Genomic DNA, 26,262 nt, shown 5'->3' on the forward strand with positions numbered 1-26,262 from the left:
TGGGGTTATAGATGAAATCAGATTGACCCTGAGTTGGTAATTAGTGAAGCTTGATAATGGCTACAGGTAGCTTCACTATACTATTCTCTCTACTTTTTATCCGTTTGAAATTTTCCATATACTTCAAATTTCCAGTTTTTAAAATAAATTTTTCAAAAACTGCTCCAAAATTGTTAGAGCCAGGATTCTGGACATGACCCATCCTCTCTGAATATTACAGCCAAGATTCTAAGTGGCACAATCAGATAAGTAGCATCTCCTACAGTACCTTCTCTTGGGTTTATTTCCGTCTGAAAGTGTTTGTTCCCCCTGCACAGGATTTTTAATTATAGTTTCATTAAAATGGGTCAAGTAAAATCTTTGTTCATTACTTCCTCCACTGAGAAATATGGAGGAAGTACAGGGTGATGGTTAGAGATTCAGGCTCTGGAGCCAGATACCTGCAATCAAGTCCAACTCTACCACCTGGATACGAGACCTTGGGCAAGTTATTTCCCTCCCAACATCTCGGTTCCTCTGGAAAGTGAAGATAACAATAATACCCATTTCACAAATGTGATGCGAGGATTCATAAGTGAAATAATGTATGTAAAGTGCTTAGAATGCCTGGCACATAGTAAATATTCAAAATATTTATTATTGTTAATAATATACATCATCAATATTTAAAATATCCTTCCATGGAAGGATCCCAAAGAATTTAAAATAAGATTTTAACTTAATTATGCATGTGTCTATGTGACTGGCTGAGTTACTGTTGCTGTGTTTATATGCTGCCTGGCCATGAAATTGGTGTCTGTTCTCTGAACCAAAGATTTCTGACAAAACTGTAGAAGATATTGGAACTGATGCTGTATCAAACTAAAACTTCTCCACAGCCTTAAAAGCGTCAACATTGCTTAAATGCAAAGACTTTAATGAGCCAAATAGTATGTCACAAGATCATTAAATCGCTATCACTATAGAAGATAGTTGAATCACTTTTCAAAATTGCACACAGAAGGCACAGTAGTCTGTCATCAAATGAATGGTAACACGAAGCCCTCAGAACCAAGTAGTTGTGCCATAGAGTGAGGAAAATTAGAGAAACATTTATAACCCAAATATCTTGACCCCTGAAATCCTGAATTTCTGAAAATATTTTACTAATGGGAAATAGACTGAAAACACGTACTTTTATGAACACTGCTGCTGGTCCCACCACATAACCTTCCATAGTAGTGAGGTTTTTGACTCTGCTGACGAAAGGTGAACAATCTGAATGGAGGACAGAATCATCAAGCCAGGGGCACGTGGGATGATGACAAGACCTTGTTCCAGCCCTAATCACTTTCTGCCCGGCTGTGAGCAAGGCACTCGATCTCTTCAGGTCTTGCTTTGCTAGACTGTAAAATGAAGGAGTTAGAATGAACCATCTGTAGGCTCTCTTAATGATAAATTATACACATATACTATTAATAAATTATGTACTTTATAAATCATACAAAAACAAAGACATTTTAAAGATGCCATAAATAGAAATTCTAATATTTTCTTCCCATACCTCAACCAACCACCTTTCACAATCCCTGTAGTACCCAGGGGTTAAGGCTGCCCTTGACCCAGCCAAACTTAAGATGTTAATATCCCTGTGAAGCGTGTACAATTTAATAGGATATTCTTAAAGGGTAGCACTCAAACAGGTGACTTGTTCATATGGAATTTTAGGCCCCATGAAAATCAAGGGGCATTTTTTTTTTTTAACCCTAGAGGCTTGGCTTGGAGAAAGCTCATTTCGGTCACTGATAAAACAAGCTGGCTGCGATTGACCAGAATTTTTGGTTTATTCTAGGTTATCTACACATTTATACAGCAAAGATTGATTCATTATGGAAAGAAGAAGGAAAACATTCACTTGACAAGTGCTTATTGAGAGCCTACGATGGGCCAGAAACCATGCTGGTTGCTGGGGATAGAGAAACATGGACAGGGGCCTGCTGGCAAAAAACCAAGCATGTTCCAAGGAGCGGAGGAGACCCCACGCCAACAGACATAACCTTAGAAGGAAACAAGATGCAGTCTCTCCTCTCCTCCTTGAACATAAACCTTTAGAAAGCAAGGACTGTGCTTTCAGGTTTATTTTAGGAGAAATTGTTCAATACATTAGAGCTTGATGAAGACTCCAAATTTTCCTTAAAAATGTAAAAGCAACTTTTCCTAATCCTCTACTGTCTCTAAACTGTAGTCTAGTTTTCAGATCCTCTCGAAATGCTGGGCTGATACAAAGTGCATTACAAAATTTGTTTTTTAATTTTGCTTTGCTCTCTTTGTGCATTATAATCTTTGGTTGAATCATGAAGGTACTGAAAATTGACAGCCCAAGTAAAGATAGAGGAGATTTTTATATCTCTTCCTCAAGATGGCGACGTAGGACTGTGTCTTTAAAACAGGGGTTTATCGTGTGTACCAAGAGACCAACCCGTGGTGGTTAAATTAAACGGAAAATACAGAATGTATTTCCTTACTAAATCTACAAGGGAAAAATGTAAATAAGTGATATCTGCAGGACTAGATTTGTCTAGTGTCCTGTTAGTTTATAGGGTAGACTATTTGGATGGCTTGTTTCCTTTGTGAAAGTAGCAATAGGAAAAAAAAAGGGATGTGAGTGGAAAGAAGAAAATTAGGGTATTGGATTATACATTGAACTGAGTATGTCAACAATTCTTCAGGTTCCTTTCCTTGTTTGCTATGGTGACTCCCAGGTTTATTTATCCCAGACCTTATTTAATACAGCTCTGAAGTCAGTGGGACGTTGGAGCTGCAGTAAGACTGCCTGGTTCAAATCCCATCTCCACCATTTACTAAACATGTGACTCTCAACAAGTTGTTTAACATCTACCTCCATGTCTCAGTTTCCTCATCTGTAAAATGGGGATGATGATTAGCTGAGAATAAGCATGTGAAGCACTGAGCACAGTGCCTGGCACCCACTACCCAGTCAATAAATTAGCAGTCATCATCAAACCACCATCATGGCCATGTCTATGCTCTCTAGGAAGACTCAACAAAACATTTCTTTCATCATATTTTAGGAAGAAGCATGGTCCTCAGTAATCCCAGACAAGGAGAAAAAATGCTTTTGAGGCTAAATAGTACAACATAATTTGAATCTTTGACTCATTGCTTAAAATGTCAAATTGTTCAGTTTTTCATTTTGATGCAATCAAATAATTTGATTGATGAATCACTCTATTTAATTGCCATTTAGAATCGTTATAGTTTTTGCTTTAAAAATTACGTAAAGCAAATTTATGCAGATAGACACATTTTTACCAAATTTTCTATTTCTCCTTTTAAATAGAGTTTAGGTACATTTGAAATCCCAATCCATGTTTCTTTTTCAGCATTTACTCTGTAAATATTAGAAAAAAAGAGAATAAAGATAAGCACCATTTTTCAAATTACATGACCTTAATGAGCAAGATCAATCAACCTGCATTTGCAGAAGCAGCTTGATTTTATTTTACACTGTCCTCTTTTTTGCCTTTCCTTCTTGATATTGTTAATTATCTCAGGGGTAAGTAGTTCTTTTAGCATTCATCCTTTCTACTGTCATTATTTTTTTTAATTGTCAAAAATAGCTTTCCATATTAAGAGCGAATGTACCTGCTCCCAGCTGGTCGAGATTCAGTAAGCCTGTTGATTTGGTTGGTCTGTTTTGCTTTTTCTTTCAAACAGTTCAATTTATCTACAAAATCCCAATTTTCTTGCCAGCATCCTGTAGCTAATTAATTATTTGTCTTCTACACGGAGTTGTCTTTTGAATTTGAATGCTTTGCTTTTGATAGAATCATTCCGCATTTCCGTCTACTATCAGTGAGACTCAAGCCCTTTGGTAGCAGTGACGGTTGGCACAGTACCATCCATCCACACTTGTGTTCCCCTGCTTCAATCTGATGGCAGGAATTGCAGAGAAATCTGGGGCCACTGGCAGAGATTCTCCTAAGAACCCTAAGACAAAGGGAGTCAAAAGGACCCATAACTATAGTAAAGCTTGTCTCCCATTAGCTGGATAAACTGATACTTTCTTTCTTTCTTTTTTTTTTTTTTCTGCTTTGTCTCCCCAAACCCGCCCGGTACACAGTTGTATATCTTAGTTGCATGTCCTTCTAGTTGTGGCTGATACTTTCTAAAATTATGCTGCACTTTACACATTTTACTTTTGCAATCCACATTACTTGGCTGCAGTCTAAGATTTTTGGAGGACGTTTTTAAAGTCAGAGAAACTTCACTTGTGTGATATCTGGCACTATTTCACTGTTTTGCTTGCTTCCTACTAGTGACTTTATCAAGAGGAAGTCAGCCCATCCTTTCAAACAAAACATTAGGGAAAAACATGGTTTGGCAGTCTGTTACTTTGGTGCTCCCAGTGAAACACGCTTCCTGGTATTCATGCCCTTGTGTATTCAAGCTCTTGACTGTCGCCTTGGTCCTGTGACTTGCTTTGGCCAATGGGACATTAGCAAGTGTGGTGCAAGCAAAGGCTTAATAAGCATTTGCACATACGGCTTTGTCTTCTTGGAATGGTTCATCTTGGAGCTAGACCTCTGAAGGGTGAAAGGCCAAGTGGAGGGTCATTTGGACAAGCCAGCTTTAACCAAGCTGCCAACAGAACGCAACAGTGTGAGTGCCCTCAGCCGCACAACCTGGAGCAGAAGTTCCTCCCGATGGAGCTGAGTCAGCCCACAGCATTGTGAGAAATAATAGAGACCGCCCTTTAGCTACTATGTTTTGGGATGGCTTGTTACACAACAGTAGATAGCTGAAACACACAGTAATAAGTTACCTTCTCAATCACACATGGTGTTTACCCAAGGTTTCCTCTCAGGAAAGCGTTACTGTGTCTACATTTCATTTTGATAAAGATTCAGCTCTAAATTTATATCCAACTGAAATGTCAGAAGGATGCCTGACACCCTGCAGTGTGCTCTGGCCTCTGAGCTATTTAAAAACATGTCACCCAGTGCAGCCCTGTTCTCACTGACATCTCTACCAGGGAGCCTGGCTGGCTGGTGCTCCCGGATTTGCACATCTCATTTCTGAAAGTGCTGACAGATCGTTTCACAGAAGATTGTCATGATACTGTGTCACTGAATCTTGAGGTACCCTCATGGTAGCAGATTTCTGTCAGGATTGGTCTTATCTTTTTAGCTTTCTATGACTGTGTTTATGTCGAATCTTTGAAACTGTAAATTCAATATCTGTGAATTATAATTAATATCTGCAAATTTTGATGCAGTTTAATAGACTAATCAATAGTTTTCATAATGTTTCCTTTTTCATTAAAATTCAAATTTATGAGAGGTAGTTATGAAACTATAGAAAACTATAAAGAAAAACTTTACCTATAGAAAAAGTATGAACACGAACAGTGGACTAGTTGAATAAACTCCAGTATGTCCACACAACAGAGTGCTGTGTAAGTAACTGTAAAAAATGAGCAAGTTTTCTAGAACTGATATGGAAAATGCTCCTAGATAAATTATTAAATGAAAAAAAGCAAATTTCAGAACAATATGTATGGTATGCTACCTTTTCCGCTAAAAGGGAGAGAAATCTTTATTTGTATTTGCTTGAATGTGTAATATATTTAAAAATCTAAGAACAGAAGTGGAAACAGACACCTGGGGAATAAGTACAAGAGGAAGACTGTTCACCACACACCTTTTGAAACATCATGGTTCCTAAACCATGTGAATGTGCCACCCGTCAAAATATAGAGGACGTCGTTTAAGTTTGGGAAGACATGAATTACAATATTAACAGTGACTGCCTCTGGGTGGCACAATTTGATATTTTTTTTCTTCTTGTTTATTTGTATTTCCCTTTTGTCCACAAGAAAATTCATGTAATTTAAAAATCAATATTTTTAAATTATTGAAGAAAAAACCCATTGATAGTCCCACCATTCAATACAATCACCACTATTATTTTTCTGTGCATAAGCTTTGTAATCACAAATATATACCATCTGGTATCCCTTATCTGAATATACTAAAGTTTACTTAACCATTTCCCTATAGCTGAACACTGATATTTTTTATTGTATCCTTTCATAAATAATGATGCAATAAATCTATTTGTGTAAAAAGTTTTTTTATCTGTAGGACAGATCTCAAAAGTGAAATTCTGTGACCAGCCCCGTGGCGTAGCACTTAAGTTCACGTGCTCTGCTTCATTGGCCCTGGGGTTTACCAGTTCAGACCCCAGGCGTGGACCTCGAACTGCTCATCAAGCCATGCTGTGGTAGGCATCCCACATATAAAGCAGAGGAAGATGGGCACAGATGTTAGCTCAGGGCTAATCCTCCTCAAAAAAAAAAAAAGTAAAGTTCTGCTTCAAAGGATATAAACATTTTCAGAAGCCTGATATGTAATGTCAAAATGTTTTCCAAAAGGATTGTTGCCAATAGAAACTTAGGAGAACTGAAGGGTCATTAAACTAGCATTGTTTACTATTTTAAAAATCTCTGCTAATAGAGCAAATTTGAATCTCTCTATACTTTGTCTTTACATTTCTTTTGCAACTAATGAAGGTGATCATTTTTCTATTTCTGTGTTGACCAGTTTAATTTCTCCCTAAAAATCTTTTTTTCAAGTTCTTTGCCCATATTGAGATCTTAGAAGTTTTGTTTTGTTTTGTTTTTTAAAATACATTTTGGTTATTAGCAACTAAAAGATCTTGTCTGTCTTTTTCACTGGAAATATTTTTCCTCTGTCATCTGCATTTTGTTTTATTTTATTGCATTTTACAGTGTTAGGTTTTTATGTATTCACAACTATCTTACATAGATAGATTGACATTGCTACCTTCCATCAGAGATTTCATAAAGATTCCCTTCTATTTTCTTGTAGTTTGACATATTTAGGTTTGAAAAAAAATTTTCTTACCATCAACAAAATGAAAAGACAACCTACCAATTGGGAGATAAGATTCGCAAATCATGTGTCTGATAGGGGATTAATATCCAAAATATATAAAGAACTCATACAACTCAACAACAAACAAGCAACCCAATCAAAAAATGGGCAAAGGATATGAACATTTTTCCAAAGAAGATATACAGATGGCCAACAGGCACATGAAAAGATGTTCAACATCACTAACTATTTGGGAAATGCAAATCAAAATTACAATGAGATATCACCTCATGCCCGTCAGAATGGCTATTATTACAAAGACAAGAAATAAGTGTTGAAAAGGATGTGGAGAAAAATGAACCCTTGTACACTGCTGGTGGGAATGTAAATTGGTGCAGCCACCATGGAAAACAATATGAAGATTCCTCAAAAAGTTAAGAATAGGAACTACCATATGATCCAGCTATTCCACTTCTGGGTATTTATTCAAACAACACAAAAATACTAATTCAAAAAGACATATGCACCCCTATGTTCATTGCAGCATTATTTACAATAGGTGAGACTTGGATGCAACCTAAGTGCCCATCAATGGATGAATGGATAAAGAAGGTGTGGTATATATGTGCAATGGAGTACTACTCAGCCATAAAAAAGACAAAATCTTGCCTTTTGCAACAACATGAAGGTATTATGCTAAGCGGAATAAGCCAGACAGAGAAAGAGAATTACTGTATGTCTTCACTCACATATGGAAGATAACCAAACAAACATAGATATGGAGAACAGATTGGTGGTCACCAGAGGAGAAGGGGGTGGAGGGAGGGTGAAAGGGGTTAAAGGGCACATGTGTATGATGATGGATAAAAACTGGAGTGTTGGTGGTAAACACGATACAACCTATACAGAAGTTGAAATATAATGATGGACTCTTGAAACTTATATAATGTTATAAACCAGTGTGATCTCAATAAAAATAAAATTTTTATTTAATTTATTTAGAATTAATTTCTTTGTGCAATGTTAGAAGGGGATTTGCATAGATACTTTTAAGGCTATCCAAATTCCTTAATAGCCTCTATTGAACAATCTTTCCTTTTCCCATTGATCATGTGACCTGCTTCATAATATTTTTAGTTCTTATGTATAATAGTGTCCATTTCTGTAATAGCTGCTACGTTCCATTGATTTATATCAGTACCATACTTTTTATTATAGTTTAAGAATATCTTTTCACAAATGGCAGAGCTAGTACCCATTATGACCATCAAGATCGTTTTCTTTGATGCCATCTCTTTCCTTGATACTTATTCATCATCTATTTTAGGTAAGTAATTTCATCTTTCAAAAATATTCCATGGTTTTTATTGAAACTTTGTCAAACCTATAATTTTGCTTCAATAGAAACTGTTTCTTTAAAATATTATTGCTTCCAAAAGAAGCATGGTTCTCATTTCCATTTCGTCAAGGCTTCTTGGGGCTCACCACCATTTTTGCTTATTTATTTGGTTAATTAGTTGGTTTTCTTCTTACAGGTCATACATATTTCATGTTAGAGGTATTCCTTGGTACTTTACAGGTTTTGTTTCTGCTGTGAATGGGGTCTCTTTTTATTACATATTTTGAACTGATTATTCCTTACATTGAGGAATGCTATTGATTGTATACTTACCTTGAATCTGGCCCTTTTTGTGGCTGTATAATCATACTGCAAAATGATTTCCAATTTAGTTTTTCTGGGAATATGGGTTGTTTTGACATTTAAATTGGTCTAGAACTCGGTTAATTCAGGGAAAAAAAAATCATTACTGGTATCATATGGTCAATCAACTGGCCAATTTGAAAGTTTACTTTCCATCAATTTTACTGGTTTATGGACACAGCCTGTGTCTTAGGGATGTTACCATGGAACCTTATAAAAATAGAAATGTGAACGTATGCTGATGAATTACAAGTATAATAATGGTTCTTGATCTAGATATGAGCAACGTGCCCAGCTAACTGTCACTCTATCTTAACAATGGCAGGTCAGGAGAAGTGAGAATCTCAAAACGGAAAGGAAATTGAAGAAGCCAGCAGAATCAGTAGCTGGTTTTAATTACTTGCCCAGCTATCTGAGTTCATTTCATATTTAATTGTTTCTCCCTTACCACCTTTGTACAAAGATTCCTACGAGAACTGGAAAGACACTGGCTTCATGGAGATTTTTCACTTAGTCCTGCTACAGAGATAGCCATTTTGCCTTCCTTTCATCTCAGCCAAGAAGTGAGGTCCTTCTTTGTCCTCTTCATTGCAAATCTCCTCTAGATACATATGGAAGTGGGCTCTGGTTCTCTTTGTTTTATCTCAGGAGCCAACATAGCCAACAGTGCTGCCTCTGCTGGGAGAAGCCACCTTGCCCAAGCCCCTGCCTACAAGGATGAAGGGAGAAGGGAGCAGGGCATTCTACTCCAATGAAGATGACCTGCAAGGAGGGCAGGAGAGAAAAACACTGAGAGGACTCTTAGGAGGGGCAAGAAGAGGGCGGGAAACTGAGAAAGCCTTGGTAAGGACTGATCTGTGTCACAAGAGTAACAGGAAGAACTGCTATAATCCATCCTCTGTATTCTGTGTGTGCTCCAGTATCTAAAAGTCAGATTTTCCCTCAGATAATGGCTGCAGCTTCCTGCCTTCCAACTGTGAAAGGCCTGGCTGAGGAGTTCCCTAACACACGCATCTGCATCCTCCCGACAAAGGTCAAGAGAAAGGACTGTAACGTGTGAACAGCTCTGCGTGCTTGGAACTCCTGTTTCTCAGTCAAGAAATGTGAGGGAAAAGTCAAGATGGAGTAAACATTTAGCAGAAGATGAATGTTCGAGTGGTGCGCACACATTAGTAGGACATTTCCACTGAGCAATGCCAGGAAAATGCTAGGAGTTTCAAAGAAATACAGATAGTAGAAAGCTAAGAGAAATGATTTGTACCCTGAGAAGGAGCAGGAAGATGAAAGAGAAAGGTCATTTTTTTAACAATAGCAAAGTAAAACTAAAGTGGGCAATCTCTTTGTTTGATAAGATGTGTGACAAAGGACCTCTGCCCTGGAAATCGGTGTCAGGATGCAGAGTGGTACAGGTCTCCAAGGAGAAGCCCCCTCAGGTCAACATAGCTTAGTGTCTGCGAGGCCAAAGGAAACAAGTGTTCAGTGGCTTTTCTTCTTTATTTGTGCGTTCTGACTCGGCGGCTCCCTCCCTTCCTCCTCCTCAGTGGCTGCTCTCTTGGTGGCTTGCTCTGGTCTAAAATTAGGATGAACTGTCCTTCCCCGTTACCTGGGGAGAAATGAGTTCAAACCCATATCCTGTCCTGGAAAATCTATTCTTCCTCCAAGCTAGGAGCAAACCTGGACCACCCTGCATTGGGGGTTGTTCGGCCCTGTCCTTTCTGGAAAGGGCCTTGCTTGCCTTTCTCGTCACTGCCCCCAGAGCATGACACTGTGTATGGCACCATTAGACACACAATAAAGGTATTGAGTGAAGGCAGGTGCCATCCTGTCTTTTCGACCCTGTACCTGCTCATTCCTGCTGCTCCACAGGACCACCTGTCCTTGGGAACACTGTTTCAGACTTGCAGTCCACTACGGAGGAAGAAGGGACTTCTGTCTTCCACCCTCCTTTCCTTAGATATTGAGTCTCTGCTGTGATCTCTGGCAACACTAAAAACGTATGTTTTCCCGAGAAAATTGCCCCAAGGCTGGAAATTCACTCATTTTCTCAATTTGGTGGGAACCAAGACTATGCCATAAAGAACCACCTCCATTCCTGGGAGAGATGGCCCAGGCCAGAGCTGCCACAAAGGCCTCCACTCTGCGTAGACCTCGAGACCTCACTAGCTGAGATGGAGCTGTTAGGAATTGGGAGTGCGGTGAGGAGGAGGATTTTGTCAACTTTAGACTTTCAGTTATTTAAACTTTAACTCACAAGGGCAAGATAATTTAATTTCAAAACTTAATTCCTTTGGAATTTGCCATCTTTGGATTTTAACATGAAAGTAGGTCTAATCTTTAAACTTTTATTTCTCCTTGAGAATTTGTTATGGAAGAGAGATTTATATTCACAACTGGGGCCTCTTTATAATGTTTGCATTTTATTTCTGGAGTGTCTTAATGTTATCATTTGCTCGCATCAAAGAACCTCTGGTGATAGACAACGTGACTAGACTTAAGCAGGGGTCAGAACCCAAGTGGGGAGTGAATTTCCAGCTCTGCGGAGAGTAACCTTGGAGCTTAATGTGTGGTTCTAACTCATCTCAGAGCCTTCTGTGGGAAAAACCTAAACAACACAGCAAATTTCGGGGGCCTGAAGCTTATACAATTTGCAAGGAGGGAGCAGTTTAAGGAAAAAAACATAAAATGATGAATGCAAAATTAGGTATAGGGCCGTGGAAGGGGCTTGAGCAAGACAGGGGTCATGAAGCTTCAGCATCCTTAGCTTTGTGATGAATCCACCTCTGCTGCCCACCAGCAGTCTAGAGGATACCCAAAGAAACAATGAGTAGTCCATAAAAATGGGAGCAGGATTACTCTCCTGCTACTGATGGGTTGCTGATCTCCCACAAGATAGCCCCACCCCTGGTTGACCACAGGCTTAACAGTTGTTGCAAACCCATCTAAAGCAATTTGGTTATTCACAACAGACTCCCTCCATGAATATCTGTGGCTTCTACTGTAACCTCGCTACCAAATTATAATGAAATTAAGTCTCAGATTGAATTATGCCACCTATGTAAAGTGTTGATTAGCAAGCAGGCACAAAATGGTCCTACAACCCATTCTGGGATCTCTGTGAAGTCCCAGCTCTGTTCTGTGCATGGAAGGTTAACTAGATGGAAATGTGACAATATTCTGTTGACAGGACAAAGTCAGATTCAGGCACAGGAATCCTCTATTAAATATTCCAGAGTGGTTTTTTTCCTAAGAACAAGGACATTCTCCTACATAAGAACAGAATTAATATCAAAATCAGGAAATTTAACATTGCTACAAACCTATTATCTAATCCACAATCCATATTCAAATTTTATCCTTGTCTCAGTAATGCCCTTTATAGCTCTTTTTTTCTAGGTCCAGGATCCGTTCCAGGATCACACAGCGCATTTAGTCATCAAGTCTTTTTTACTTCCTTTAATCTGGAACAGTTCCTCAGACAGTTTTTGCCCTTCTTGAACTTGACATTTTTGAAGAGTAAAGGCCACTCCGTTTGGAGAATGTTCTTCATTTTGGCTTTGTCTGTTGTCTCCTCATGATTAGATTAAGGATGTGCAGGAATGCTACAGAAGTGATGCCGGTCCTCAGGGCATCATATCAGGAGGCATGTGATATTGGCATGCCCCAATATTGGTGATGTTAATTTTGATGGCTTAAGAGGAGGCATTCCAAGATTCTTCACTATAAAGTTACTACTTTCTTAATAATTAATAAGCAATATCCAGGAAGACACTTTGAGACTAGGTAAACATATGGTTTGTAATGAAACTCACCCACTATTTTGGCTAACATCAATGAATCTCTAATTCCATCATTTCTTTTATATTTATTGTTGAATTTCTGTTTTAAGGAGAACTTTCACCTCGTTATTGATTGATTGGTTGATTTATATCAGTAGGAACTCATGGAATTTTATCGAATGGGTTGTAATCCACTATCACTAAAATTTCAAACTCTGTTTAGGGAAGAGTGGGATTGCCTGTAATTTCCAACCAACATCTCGCATACCTCTCATTTGACTGATGACATCCATTTGTCTAATTAACAGAGCCTCTACTACTAATCCGAGATAAAGATAGCTGAAGCATTTTTAGTAGCCTACTGACCCCTGGAGTGTATATTCCTAAAGTAGGAAAATGGAATCCTCACAGAGTATGGATTAGAGCAAACACGCATATTTACATCACAGCACCTATGCTGAAGAATTTAAAGTAAATTATAGAGTACGTAACAGTGGCTAAACCTGAGAGGTCAACAGAATGAAAAGTTGGGTATTGTTAAGAGAAAATGCACCCACCTCCTCTTGGAGCTAAATTAGAATTGTTTTTGCTCTCTTAATTCAAGCTCAGCTCAGCCCCTCCCCTTTTCCATTTTGGAAATCCAGTTTCCCCACATGGAGCTCATGCTCCCTGCTCCTGGCCACACTGTAGGCTTAACCACAAATGTTCTGCCCTCACTGGGGGAGGCCTGAGATGGTCCAGCACCTTCTGTAACTGGGCAGGTACATCTGTCTAATGCTCAGATTCAGTTACAAAGCCCACTTCCCTAAAACAAAACCACCTCCTCCAACCAGGCCTTGACCCAGTCATAAAGTTGATATTTCGGCCTTTTTCCACATATTTCTTGTCTTAATTCTCAGGTGGTTTAGAACATGGTTGGGAAGAGGCAAAATTTATCAAAACCCTCAGACACCTCAACCTTCCAAGATCTACCCCTTCCATTTCTACTTCATGGCAGTTAAACAGCCTCTCCTTCTGGGGATGACTCTCTCTCAGTTTATCAACATACAGAAGTGTCTTCTAGATTAAGAGAAAAAACCCAAAGCTTGTCATGATCCTCCTCACTAGGAGGCCAGTGCTCCCCAGGATCCATGTCTCCTCCTTGTTTCTCAGCCTCACATCCTCCCAAGTTGATATTCCACCTGGCAGCCAGAATTATGCTGTGAAACAAACCAAAGCGCTCTCTGCTCCAAACTCTCCAGTATTCCCCATCTCCCTCAGGGTTAAAGTCAAGCTCCCTCCCATGGCCTGTTGAAGAACAAGCACGGTTTGAATAACAAAATGGGTGGATTAGATTAATTTTATCTTGCTGTGGCCCAGCCCCTTGTTCCCTCTCCAACCTCCTCCTCCTCTTCCCTTTGCTCACCCTCTCCAGCCACTCTGGCCTTAGTCTGTTGCTCAGACACACCAGATGCATTTCATCCTCAAGACCTCAGCCCTGGCTGTCCCCTCCTCCTGGAACAATTTCCCCCACTTATCCTCTTTGCTCATTTCCTTACCTTCTTTAGATTTAGTCGAATGTCATCTTCTCAGTGAACCCATCGCTGGAACTCCCGTCTAAATTGCAACCCCCTCTCAAATACATACACCTCTTTAATCTCTTTTCAGCATTTATCAGTACCTAATATAACTATATATTCTACTTAAGATCTTGTTAATCGACTGTGTCTCCCCGCTAGAATGTAAGATCCCTCAGGACAGAGCATACACCTGAAGAGAGAATTAGAACTCTGGAATATAGAAAGATTACCTAGAAGGCCACTATTATGAACTGAATGTGCCTGCCTCCCCCAAATTCAGATGTTGAAGCCCTAATCCCCAGTATTTGGAGATGAGGCTTCTAAGCAAGTAATTAAGGGTGGGGTTCTGATCCAATGGGATTAGTGTCCTTATAAGAAGAGACAACAGAGAGCTGCCCCACCCCCTCAGCACATGCACAGAGAGATCCTGTGAGCACACAGCAAGATGGCCGTCTACAAGCCAGAAAGAGAGTCCTCACCAGAAACTGAATCTGCTAGCACATTTATCTGAGACTTCTAGCTTCCAGAACTGTGAGAAAATACGTTTTTATTGTTTAAGCCACCGAGTCTGCGTATTTTGTTATGGCAGCCTGAGCAGCACACAGATTTTTTTTTTTTTAAAGACGCACAAGAAGATGGTAGAAATAAATCCAATATATAAGCAGTTACAACAAACATAAAGAGATTAAACTTTCCAATTAAAAAACTAAATTTTTAAGAATCTAGGTATACGATATTTACAGGAGATACACCCAAAGCATAAAAGAATAGAAAAACTGGGGGAGGAAATGGAAAAATACACATTAGCAAATATTACCAAATGAAATTTCTATACTAGCCAAATAAAACCAATATCAGGGGCTGGCCCCGTGGCCGAGTGGTTAAGTTCGGGCGCTCCGCTGCAAGAAGCGGCCAGTGTTTCGTTGGTTCGAATCCTGGGCGCGGACATGGCACTGCTCATCAGACCACGCTGAGGCAGCGTCCCACATGCCATAACTAGAAGGACCCACAACGAAGAATATACAACTATGTACCGGGGGGCTTTGGGGAGAAAAAGGAAAAAATAAAATCTTTAAAAAAAAAAAAAAAAAACCAATATCAGACAAAATATAGTTTAAGACAAAATCATTACTAGATAGAAAGAAGGTAGCTAGATAGAATGGAAAAACTTCAATTCACCAGGAAGATATAAAAAATTTTTTAACTTGTATGGACCTAATACCAATGCTTGAACAACATAAAGCAAAACGGATAGAATACTCCCCAGTACATCATAGGAAGCTATCGTAACCTTGATGCCACACACATAAAAGGACAGAATAATAATGGAAAATTACATCAATCCCACTCATGAACATGACTGCAAAAATCCTAAATTGAATCTAATAATGTAAAAAAAAACAAACAAACTAATACATCATGACTAGTTTATCTCAGGAGTCCAAGTTTGGCTAAATACTATTACTACTGATGCTATTCATTTTTCAACAAATTAAAGGGAAAAAACCATACAATTATCTCAGAGACACAGACAGCTCTGCCCCTAACACTTGCAGCGCTTGGGGCAAGAGTACAAAAGGAGGCTCATATATCATGTAGATGATTTTTAAAAGTTATAAATCAATCTAAGAAACTAATAGATAACACAAGCTTTATCCTCCTACCTTGATAAATATACCTTTGTAAGGACAAAAATTTTAAATGTGCACAAAGCTTTGGGTTTTTAGTAGTATCAAGAGCATGCAAAAATATCCAAGATGACTAAATTTAAATATTATTCTGCATATCTGGACTGGCTATGTTTAGATGAATACTAAAGTTGAAACATATAAAATTTTTAAGGTATATATTTGTCCAATAAAATATACTTTGTTCTACCTTCGTTTTAGTAAAATTACTAATTTTGATGTTATTCAATAGTAATGATCTAAGTGACTGAATATAAAATATAATCGTAATGAAAGTATACAAAATTTGAATATATTTTCATCAAAAAAGTAAATTAAGATAAATGTAAAAATTGAGAAAGTAAAATTATTTTTACTAAATTTTTAAGAGAGCTATTTTATGTATACCCAGGATCAAAGTGTAATGCATGCTTGTGAATAGAAATTGCAAATAAGTTTAACAGGCCACAGGTTCTACTCGGCAATTTCCATCATCCTGGAGACGATCTGTGGGTTAGATGATACCGATTGAACACGAAGTTAAGGACTAATCAGACAGTGTTTGAGGTTCCACACATGTGCTGACTTTAAATTGTTATTGACTGAGAATTTTTCAAATGAAACCTTTTGATGGATTTCTGGAAACAGTCTAGTGACTATCACCATCTTCAGAATTGGAAGCTCTGTCCAAACCCCACCAAGTGCGTGCCCGATCACCACCTCCATGATCCTACTTCCCACCAGCACTCAAATCTGAACATGAATATTCACCTCTGATCACATACTGTGTCAACAAAACTGTAAAAACCAACAGCATTAAACTCCTGGAATTAGAAAATGACAACAGTAAAATGTGTGGTACTGGTGGAAAAAAACATATACAATAGAACAAAGCTAAGAAACTAGAAATAGGCCCCCAAGTACAAAAAAGAGGATCATAGAGTGGACTAGTGAAATCAACATGGACGGACTGAAATATAAATTTATTATTAACACTCATTCATTCATTCAACAAATGCCTAGACAGTGTCATGCTTAGGCACTGTACCAGGTATAGGGGATTCAATGTGAACAAAACACACGGGCCTGGATTCATCCTGTGTTTTTGCTATGAGACAAAACTTAAATAATGTTAACTGTACCTGGCATTTAGCAAATATTAGACGTTCAATAAAAATCAGATATTAAAATTCTAATATTGGAAAGAGAATAATTGAAGATTGTTTACTAAATAGTATTGAGTTAATTGGCTAGAAACTGGGAAAACAATTAAGTTAGAGGCATTCCTTATAAAGGACGTCAAAATAAATTTCAGAAGAATTTATTGAAGTATAAACACTGTATAATAAGCACAAAATAGAGCCAGCCCTGACGGCCTAGTGGTTAAAGATCGGCATTCTCAACACTTTGATGGCCTGGCTTTGTTTCCTGGTCACAGAACCACACTACCTGTGTGGTCAGTGGCCATGCTGTGGCGGTGGCTCACACAGAAGAACAAGAAGGACTCAGAACTAGGATTTACAACCACGCACTGGGGCTTTGGGGAAGAAAAAAACAAGAAAAATCACAAAATAACCAGGTTATTAGATCTATGAAAGAAGATGAGCATACTCAGTGTTGAAATACTAAAGTCACAAAGGAAAAAAAGGATGGATCTTAATATTTAAACATTTTTGAATTCCATACCAAATCAAAGCAGTGGACTGGTGAAAATATTTGATTCTGTGTAACTGATAAGGGGTAAAAATATAGAGAAAGCATTTCAATGAATATAACTAAATGAAAATGACTTCAGTAAATAAATGGGCTAAAGATGTGGTGGATATTTGTCTTTTTTTTGGGGCAACTGGTAGGCAAAATAATGGCCCCCCAAAGATGTCCATGTCCTAATCCCAGAACCTAGGAATATGTTACATTACATAGCCAAGAAAATTATTTTTTTTTTAGGAAGATTAGCCCTGTGCTAACATCTGCTGCCAAGCCTCCTCTTTTTGCTGAGGAAGACTGGCCCTGAGCTAACATCTGTGCCCATCTTCCTTTACTTTGTATGTGGGACGCCTGCCACAGCATGGCTTGCCAAGTGGTGCCATGTCTGCACCCAGGATCCGAACCTGCAAAGCCCAGCCGCCAAAGCGGAATGTGTGACCTTAACTGCTGCGCTACCAGGCCAGCCCGCCAATAAAAATTAAAGTTGCTAATCAACTGACCTTAAAATAGGGAGATTACTCTGGATTAAGCAAGTGGGAGCAATGTAATCCCATGAGTCCTTAAAAGTGGAAGAGAGATGTAGACGTTCGGAGTGATGTGTTCTGAGAAGGACTTGTGTCCGCTATTGCTGATTTTCAAGATGGAGGAAGAGAGCCACAAGCTGAGGAATGCCGGGGGCCTCCAGAAGCTGGAAAAGGCAAGGAAATGGATTCTGCCTTAGAGCATCCAAAAGGGAATGCAGCCCTGCTGACACCTTGACTTTAGGCCACTGAGACTTGTGTCTGATTTCTGACTTAGAAAACTGTAGAAGAATAAAATTGTGTTTTCAGCCTTAAGTTTATGGTAACTTCTTACGGCAGCAAAGGGAAACTAATACAGCCATCCAATTTTTTAGCCCTGTTCCTATGTTTGTGGACTCCTCCACCCCTTGAGGCAGAACCCTCTCTCTATAGAAAATTAGGATGCCTTTTCCCAGCTTCCTTTGCAGCGAGGGTGCTGGTCCATGGCCCATGTCTGCCAACTGTATGCACCTGCACGACTTTGAATTGGAAGCTGGTGATGTGAAGGAGGAGAGCCTGTGCAGGACCCGCTGTCCTCCAAGGCAGCCGGGCCGCAGTTCCCGCTGCAGGGTCCACAGGGAGCAAGGGTGGGCACTGGCAGGGTCTGTGCCTAGTGGTGAGTTCAAGGATCCGGTCCTGCAGCAGGACTTTTGGCATCACTCAGGCTGTAGAAACTCTAAGCCTGGTACTCTGGCCCTCCTGGAGATTCTAGGAGCCTTAATAAATTCCTTTTCTACTAAATTAGCCAGAGTTTTTGTGGCGTGTGACTCAGAACCCTCAGTGAACCAGGTATGAACAGATAATTTACTGAACAGGAAAAAGACATGTCAAATACAGGAGAGAAAGTTCACCCTAGCTAGTAGTCAAAGAAACTCAAAGCAAGCTTGCGATGCCATATTGCACTTACTAAAAATCAAAACAATCGTTTTTATGGCAAGATCGTTTGCCTTGTTTACAGCTAGTAACTAAGCGGGATACATTGTTTGGAAAGCAGTGATACAAACACGAAGAAAATCTGCAAACATGTTCTTAGCTTGTGACCTAGCAATTCCCAAGAAAATGTGGCAAGGTGTGTGGTAAGATGAAACTTAATTATTTGTGTTTGCATGAGAGAAATTATCGATGTGGGCTTAAAATTGGTTGGGCTAGAGATGGTAAAATTTGCACTAGGATTCCAGAACGTTGAAGGGAGTGAAGGGATTAAGATCCAATCCCAGTTTCCTAAAATGTGAAGTTACTGAGGCTGTCAGGGTGGCTGAGATTAAGGACCAGAGCCGGGCTCCCGAGGTGTAGCCCCTGGCCTGAGGGAGGTGAGTCTATGAAGTGGAAGGAGTTCATGCCCCTAGAGCACTGCCCTTGGAAAGAACCAAGTCAGAGCAGTGATTTTAGGAACACAAGCCTATTTGGTGGGGAGCGATCTTATTGCTAAATACCTAGAATCTGGAGAATGTTTAATAACTGATGGCGCATCGACCCCATGGATAATGATATCCAGCCCTTGAAACAAGAACCACAAAGCCTCTGCAGCAACATGGTAAAATGTTTGTGATGTAAATATAAGTGAAAATACTATACAGAATAAGTACATGTATTGTTTAACTGTGTAGGATTTTACGTATGTGGGAAGGACAGCCAAGGGGTAAGACGCACAGACTGCAGGGAGAGTCAGACATCAAAGCAAAGAGAAACAACAGAAGTCGGAGAATAAAGGGGCCCCGTGGCCAGTTCAGGAAGCTGGAATGAAAATCTGACCCATCCCAGCTGGAGCCTGTCAGTTCCCGTAGCTTGTCTCACATCCTTTGGCTGTGAAGGAGATTGAAGAAACCTGTCCACATAGACCAAGGGCTCATCTTTTCTTCCTCTTCTTCTTCTTTTTTTTAACACCGAACATGGGTGTGGGTTTTATGCCGAGCCATGATTTATTTTGTGACCTTCTGAGGCTACAGAGTACCCAGCCAGCTGGTGGATCTTTCCACTCTCCCTTCCCTCCTTGCTCTCTTCTTTCCTTCCCTCTTCTATTCCTTCCAAATATTTATTGTGTCCCTACCCTGTGCTCTTTATCTGATCCTAAATTTGATCCAAAAAGGACTTCAGCACACAGACAGTCCAGATCTGGGCCGCTGGAGATCTGTAATGCTGAATTAGGCATCAGCCACCCTCCAATCACGTGGCACATGCCTGTGAGAGCAAAACTCGTGGTTTGCACATCTAAACTGTAGAGTAACGTGGGTGCTGAGAGTTGGTAAAGAACTGTGGCTTTGAGACCTAGCTTTGGGTGGCTGTTGCGTGGCCCTGGAACTGGTGGTCATTGTAGTCCTTTCCCTAGATGCCCACCTTTAGGAGGATGGTTTATGCACAAGAGACCCCCTACTGACTGGCTCTGTCCCATGACAGTTGTTTCTCAGCCCACAGAAGTGCAGGAGAAGAATCTAGGTGAGGGACATCCAGCAGACTGTTAGTTTAGTCTGAGGAAGAGTGTGGCCTCCAGAAAAGTGTCGGAATTCAACACCCAAGCTGCTCTTTACACAAGTGCTTACCTGTCTAAGCCTTAGTTTCCTCCTGTGTACGATCAAGACAACCAACGTGACCTGACAGAGTTGCCACGAGGATTCAATGAGATAATGAAATTCAAGCGACTGGCACAATGTTATACCCTATGTTAGCTGCTATTATTTGCAAAATAAAGTAATTCTGTCTGGAGAACAAAGGGAGAAACATGTAGAACCAGTTGTTCAGAGTCCCATACCTAAACCACCGGCTGGTTTTTTCCAACCAGTTGTTCTGGCACATTCAGACTTGTGCTCTTTTCTCAGCAAAGACCCTCTCCCTTTTCCTCTGGGGTAATGCTCACACTCACATGCCCTCTTACACAGAGCCTGGGCTGGTGGTGCAGGATGCCAGTGAGACCCTGGGCCAATACCCTTCTTAGAAGTGAAGATAACAACCCAGCTGAATGAGGTGAGGCGGGGGACAGGTCCATAAAGGAGTCAGCCAGACCCTGTCAAAGCTTCAGAACACTCTGGGATGCTGTGGCCTTGGTTCTACCAGCTCCGGCTTGGCTCACTGTCTTCTGTTCCCTCTGGTAACAGTTCTGATCTCAGCTATAACAATACCCCAGTAACAGGTGTCTGCCTCACAGGGTGATTGCGAGGTCAAATGAGTGCTAAGGGTGGCCTCAGATGCATACAGCAAGAGCTCAACAAACGCTGGTTATCAGTCACAGCCAGTACAGAAATGACACTCCTCTTGGTTGGGCTCGAAGTGCTGTGAAGACAGCCATGGGGTGCAACATGGGCCCTCCCCTGGTCCCAGCTCCCAAAGATCTGAGACACGAGGGGAGCCATCTGCTTACATTCCCACAGCCAGGCTGTTTCCGCCTGAGAGCCAACTGTAATAGAGAAATGACGGAAATGCCAAGTGTCACAATTGAAAAGATAACATAAGGACAGGTTCATCTTTGCAAACTGTTCACCTACGGAATTTAAATCCTTTCCCCTCCTAACTGAGGAATGCCAGACATTCTGCCTTCTCTCCATTTCCAAAGACCAGTGGCATCCTTTTCCACCAAGTCCTCTTACCCAAGCAAATGGCTTCCCCTGGACCCTGCTCAGCACCCCCAGCCCAGTCACATTACTATTCCAGGTAATTTTGCCTCCTGTCAATGATAGAGACTTTGTAAGAAATAGGGTGCTAAGTGATGAGGGAGCTGCTCCCTCATGGGGCGGGGCACCCAGGACACTGTGCACCCACACAGAACGTCTCTCAGCCAAATGATGTTCCAACAATGAACTCAGATACTTGGGAATCCCCAAAGAAACAGATAACAGCACCTTTCAGAGGACTTCATTGCAAAAGGAAAAGAATTCAACTCCTTAGACAAGCATTTGGTTAATTCATAAATTTATAGCTTCCCAACATCAGCTCTTTTGCTGCTGAGCTGTTGCAGTGTCTGAAGTAACCCCTGTGACTGCTGGAGAAAGGAGGCCTGCAGATGGTACAAGTGCGACTAGACTCCTAGGAACCCCTCCTACTCGTTAACCCGCATCTGTTCTCCGAAGACCAGGTGCACAGCAAACAAGCACCTCAGAGAGGAAACCCAGGGGCAATACCAACCCGTGTGGTCAGGGGGCAAGCTTGAATACATTAGCAAATGTGCTTTCCACCCCCCCCCCAATTTTATTGAGATCATAATGGTTTATAACATTGGGTAATTTCGGGTGTACATTATTATTTATCAATTTCTGAATAGAATTCATTGTGCTCATCACTAGTGGTCTAATATTTTTTTGAGGTTATGATAGTTTACAACATTGTGAAATTTCACTTGTACGTTATTATTTGTCAGTCCCCATATAAGTGCACCCCTTCACCCTTTGTGCCCACTCCCCAACCCCCTTCCCCCCAGGAACCACTAAACAGTCCTCTTTGTGTTTGTGTGCCTTCCACATATGAGTAAAATCATACGGTGTTTGTCTGTCTGGTTTATTTTGCTTAAACGAATACCCTCAAGGTCCATCCACAGCGGTCTAATTTTTGTCCATCACCCTACATATGAGCCCCTTTACCCCTTTTGCCCACCCCCTAACCCCCTTCCCCTCTGGCAACCACTAATCTGTTCTCTTTATCCACGTATTTGTTATCTTCCACATACAAGTAATATCATGCAGTATTTGTCTTTCTCTGTCTGGCTTATTTCACTTAACATCATACCCTCAAGTTCCATCCATGTTGTTGAAAATGGGATGATTTTGTCTTTTTTTATGGCTGAGTAGTATTTCATTGTATATATATACCACATCTTCTTTATCCATTCATCTGTAGAAGCACACTCCAGCCTAATTCCAAGAGGAGATCCTTCTTGAACCACCATTTCTCCTTTTTCAAGGAAAAAGTGGCTCTCTCAGAGAAGCCCTCCCTCCCGTTTCTCAAACCCTACCCCTCTTTTTGGGGCCAACACTTTCATGCCGAGATATGCAGCATTTGGGGGCAAGGCAGGAGGTGGTGGCTTTCGCACCCTCACACCCACACATAATCTCCATCAACCCCCCCTCGCCCAAGTCACCCCTTGATGCTGTTATTCGTGGAGGGGGTTTTCCCAATCTTACGTTGCGAAGGAACTGGGGATCCATCCCACCCACATCCACTCTGTACGGGCCTGGGGTTTGGATTGACCACGAGGGCACCCTGGTTGCCTGAGGTGATTTCTCTTGTAGTAGATGTGGTTCAGGGATGAGTGCAAAACCTAAATTAATCCATTCAGAGTGAAACTCAGGGCTTCATGCTATGTTTGGGGGAAGAGGAACCCTCTCCCTCTTCCTAGATGTGAACAAGGACATGACCCCGGAGGTGCTGGCAGCCACCATTACCATGAGGGAAGCCAGTCTGGAGCCAAAACAGAGCCATGGAGGAGGGCGGGCTTGAGAAAAGACAGATACATCACCTGCAGTCCTGATAAGACTGAGAACTTCTGGAGCAAATCAACCCTTGAACTTGTCCTACCTTGGGATGTTTTAGTTGTGCGAGCTGACAAATTCCCTGTTATTGACGCCATTTGGATGTGGATTTTCTGTTACTGAACTGTGAAGCACTCTAATAAAATCATCTTTAGAAAAAAAATACAGAGATTCTCCTGCCCGGCAACATACCATGGGAGGAGAGAACCGATTTATGGAGTGCAGCGTCTGTCACCTCACTGCTTCAACTCCCTTTTAGAGAGAAGACGAGACTCAGATGAAGCAGATGGTAAAGAGTATAATGTGTTGTAAACGCCACAAGGGCTGCTCCCCAGAGTGGCTGGCACTTAGTAGTGTAACCTCGGGCCCTCCAGGACCAGCTCAACTGACCCCATCTCTTATCAACAGAGAGATTAAGAATTGCCTTTCAGAAAATCTGCAAAGTCATGTTGCCAGGGCATGTGCAAAAGAAGAAATCGTGACCTGAAATGACCTTGGAACTAAAGATCCTCCACCCCACAGAACCCATGGACGGAGACATGACCGGAACTTGAAAGTCAGACTCTTATCAGAAGCAAGGGGTCCCTCATTCAGGAATATCCGGTATTAAAATTCCTTCCCCACCCTGTCATAACTGTTTACCTTACCATAAGTGCTGGAAGCCCAGAGTCAAAACATGTCCCACCAGCATTTCCACATGCCAACTTGTTTTCCCTAACCTCTTAAATTTTGCCCCAAATCCTGATTAAGGGAGACAGATTTGAGGGCACAAGCCCCCTGTCTCCCTGCAGATCGATCTTGCAGAATAAAGATGATTTCTTCCCCAAAGGCTGATGCCGTAATTAATTGGCTTGTTTATGAGCATCGGCAGAGAACCCTAATTCTGTGTGGTAACAGTAGTGCTTTGCAAAGGTAACGAGGGAATACTTGTTATTTGGTGAAGGGGCCATGATTCCAACCAGTCTGGGCTCAGAGCCCACGCTCTTTCCCCAACAGAGCAGAGGCTGAGCATGCCCGATGAAGTAATCAAATCACATGCGCCCAGGAAGGCCAAGTGCAGAGAAGTGACAGACATGTGTGACAGATGGCAGTGGGACAGGGCCAGCCTGTGCACCCGCAAACACTGGTGCAGACACAGGCTCTTTCCTGCCATTCTAATTAAGGCTATGGGAACTTTCCCTAAGATGGAGGCCCTGGATGGGAGATTAAAGCCTGGAGAGACTGCTTATTTCGCAAAATCAAAGTTTGAAGAACAGCAACATTGGAAATAATTTGCTGTGACAGGGAAACTGAAATGGTGACTGAAAACCCAGCAGGTTCTCCAGGGAAAGTGTTGTGAGTCGAGGCTTGTCTCAGCTCCAGTGGAGACAGCTCCCAGGTTCCCGCCCCACACCCAGGCTCTGGAATGCAGGATGCCCCACCCCATGGAGAAAGTCCCCGTGGGCTTATGTAAGAGAAAATTCCCCTTCCCTTTAAAGAATCACTTTCAGGAAACTCCACGGATATTCTGCCTCCTCCATTCCCACTCCCAGACACAATGGGTCCCCAAAGTGTGATAAATATCCGAGGGACAAGTGAAGGCCGAGTGGAAACTTACACAAGTCCACATAACTCTTGTGGCCCTGACGTGGCAGCCCTCCAGGATGGCTGTGTGCCGGGACAGGAACACAGAGAACTGGGCTCACCGTGGAACAGCCACAGGCCTTGAGGGAGCAGGGCCAGCAGGGGAGCGAGGGGAGGCCCTTCCAGCTTCTATGAGTCCAGGTGTCGTCTTCCTGCTGTGACGCTGACCTGACCATAAGAAAAACAAACCCCTGAGAGCTGACATGCAGGGCAGCTCAGGCAACTACCCCGTGTGCCTAAAGAACCCCGGGCATTCCTGAGGAAGTGTGCTCCAAGCTCCCTGCAGAGAAAAGAGCCAAATGAGACTCGAGTTCTACCAAATAATTCTACCCACCATCACGAACGCTCCCAAATCAGCCCAGCACACGAGTCCCCGGGGTTGGTGCGCTTCCTCCGCTTGAGTGAAAACACCTGAGCAGCACGGAGGAGACGCATCAGTTTCTCACACATCTTGATCCTTAATTTAAATGAAAGGGAAAGAGCAGTTCCCTCCAATTCCACTTCCTGACACCCTTCTTCCAGAAGGCTGATCTTTTACAAAAAGCATTCAAAGCTCGAAACAGGATGTAGCATTCCTTCTCACAGTCAGGCCAGTTGGATAATTTATTTATTTATTTATTTTTTACAAGTTGAAAAACTCCTTTTTCTCAGGCGGCCTGCATTCTTTACGTTGGGTTTAAACCTTGAAAAACTTTGAAGCTGACTTTTTTGAAAGCAACCGGAGAGCACTTCAAGTGCTTGACCCAAAGAACTGGACAAAAATGAGGAGGAGGGGGTGGCAATTAGAAACTTATTTAAAAACATATATATCTATACACATACACGCCGCCAAGGGAATGAACTTCACATAACCCAAATGACTAGGGAACACCACACACAGACTGGCGGTGAGCATGACGTCTACAAGCATCAGGAGAACTGCGACTAAATGAGGGTTAAGAGGGAAAGAGCAGAGTGAGAACTATTTGTCCTGACACTGCACTGGATACAGTAAAACAGCCTAAAAGTGGGGGTGAGGGGAGGATGGGGAGAGCACATACGAAATGTTTAAAAATGGTTCTCAGCACTCTTGGGTATTTCTTTATCCCTGAGAAATGAAGATTCATGTTCACACAAAAACCCACACCTAAAGATTTATAACAGCTCTATTTGTAATCGCCAAAAGCTGGAAACTGCCCAGGTGTCCTTCAGTGAGTGGTTAAACCGTGGTACATCCATACCGTGGAACACTACTCAGCAACCAAAAGGAGTGAAGTACTGATAACGCGTGATAACTGGATGCGCTCCAGAGTGATGCCGAGTGAAAAAAGGCCGAC

The sequence above is a fragment of the Equus asinus genome, chromosome 6 (assembly GCF_041296235.1).
Source record: "Equus asinus isolate D_3611 breed Donkey chromosome 6, EquAss-T2T_v2, whole genome shotgun sequence".
Taxonomy (NCBI): domain Eukaryota; kingdom Metazoa; phylum Chordata; class Mammalia; order Perissodactyla; family Equidae; genus Equus; species Equus asinus.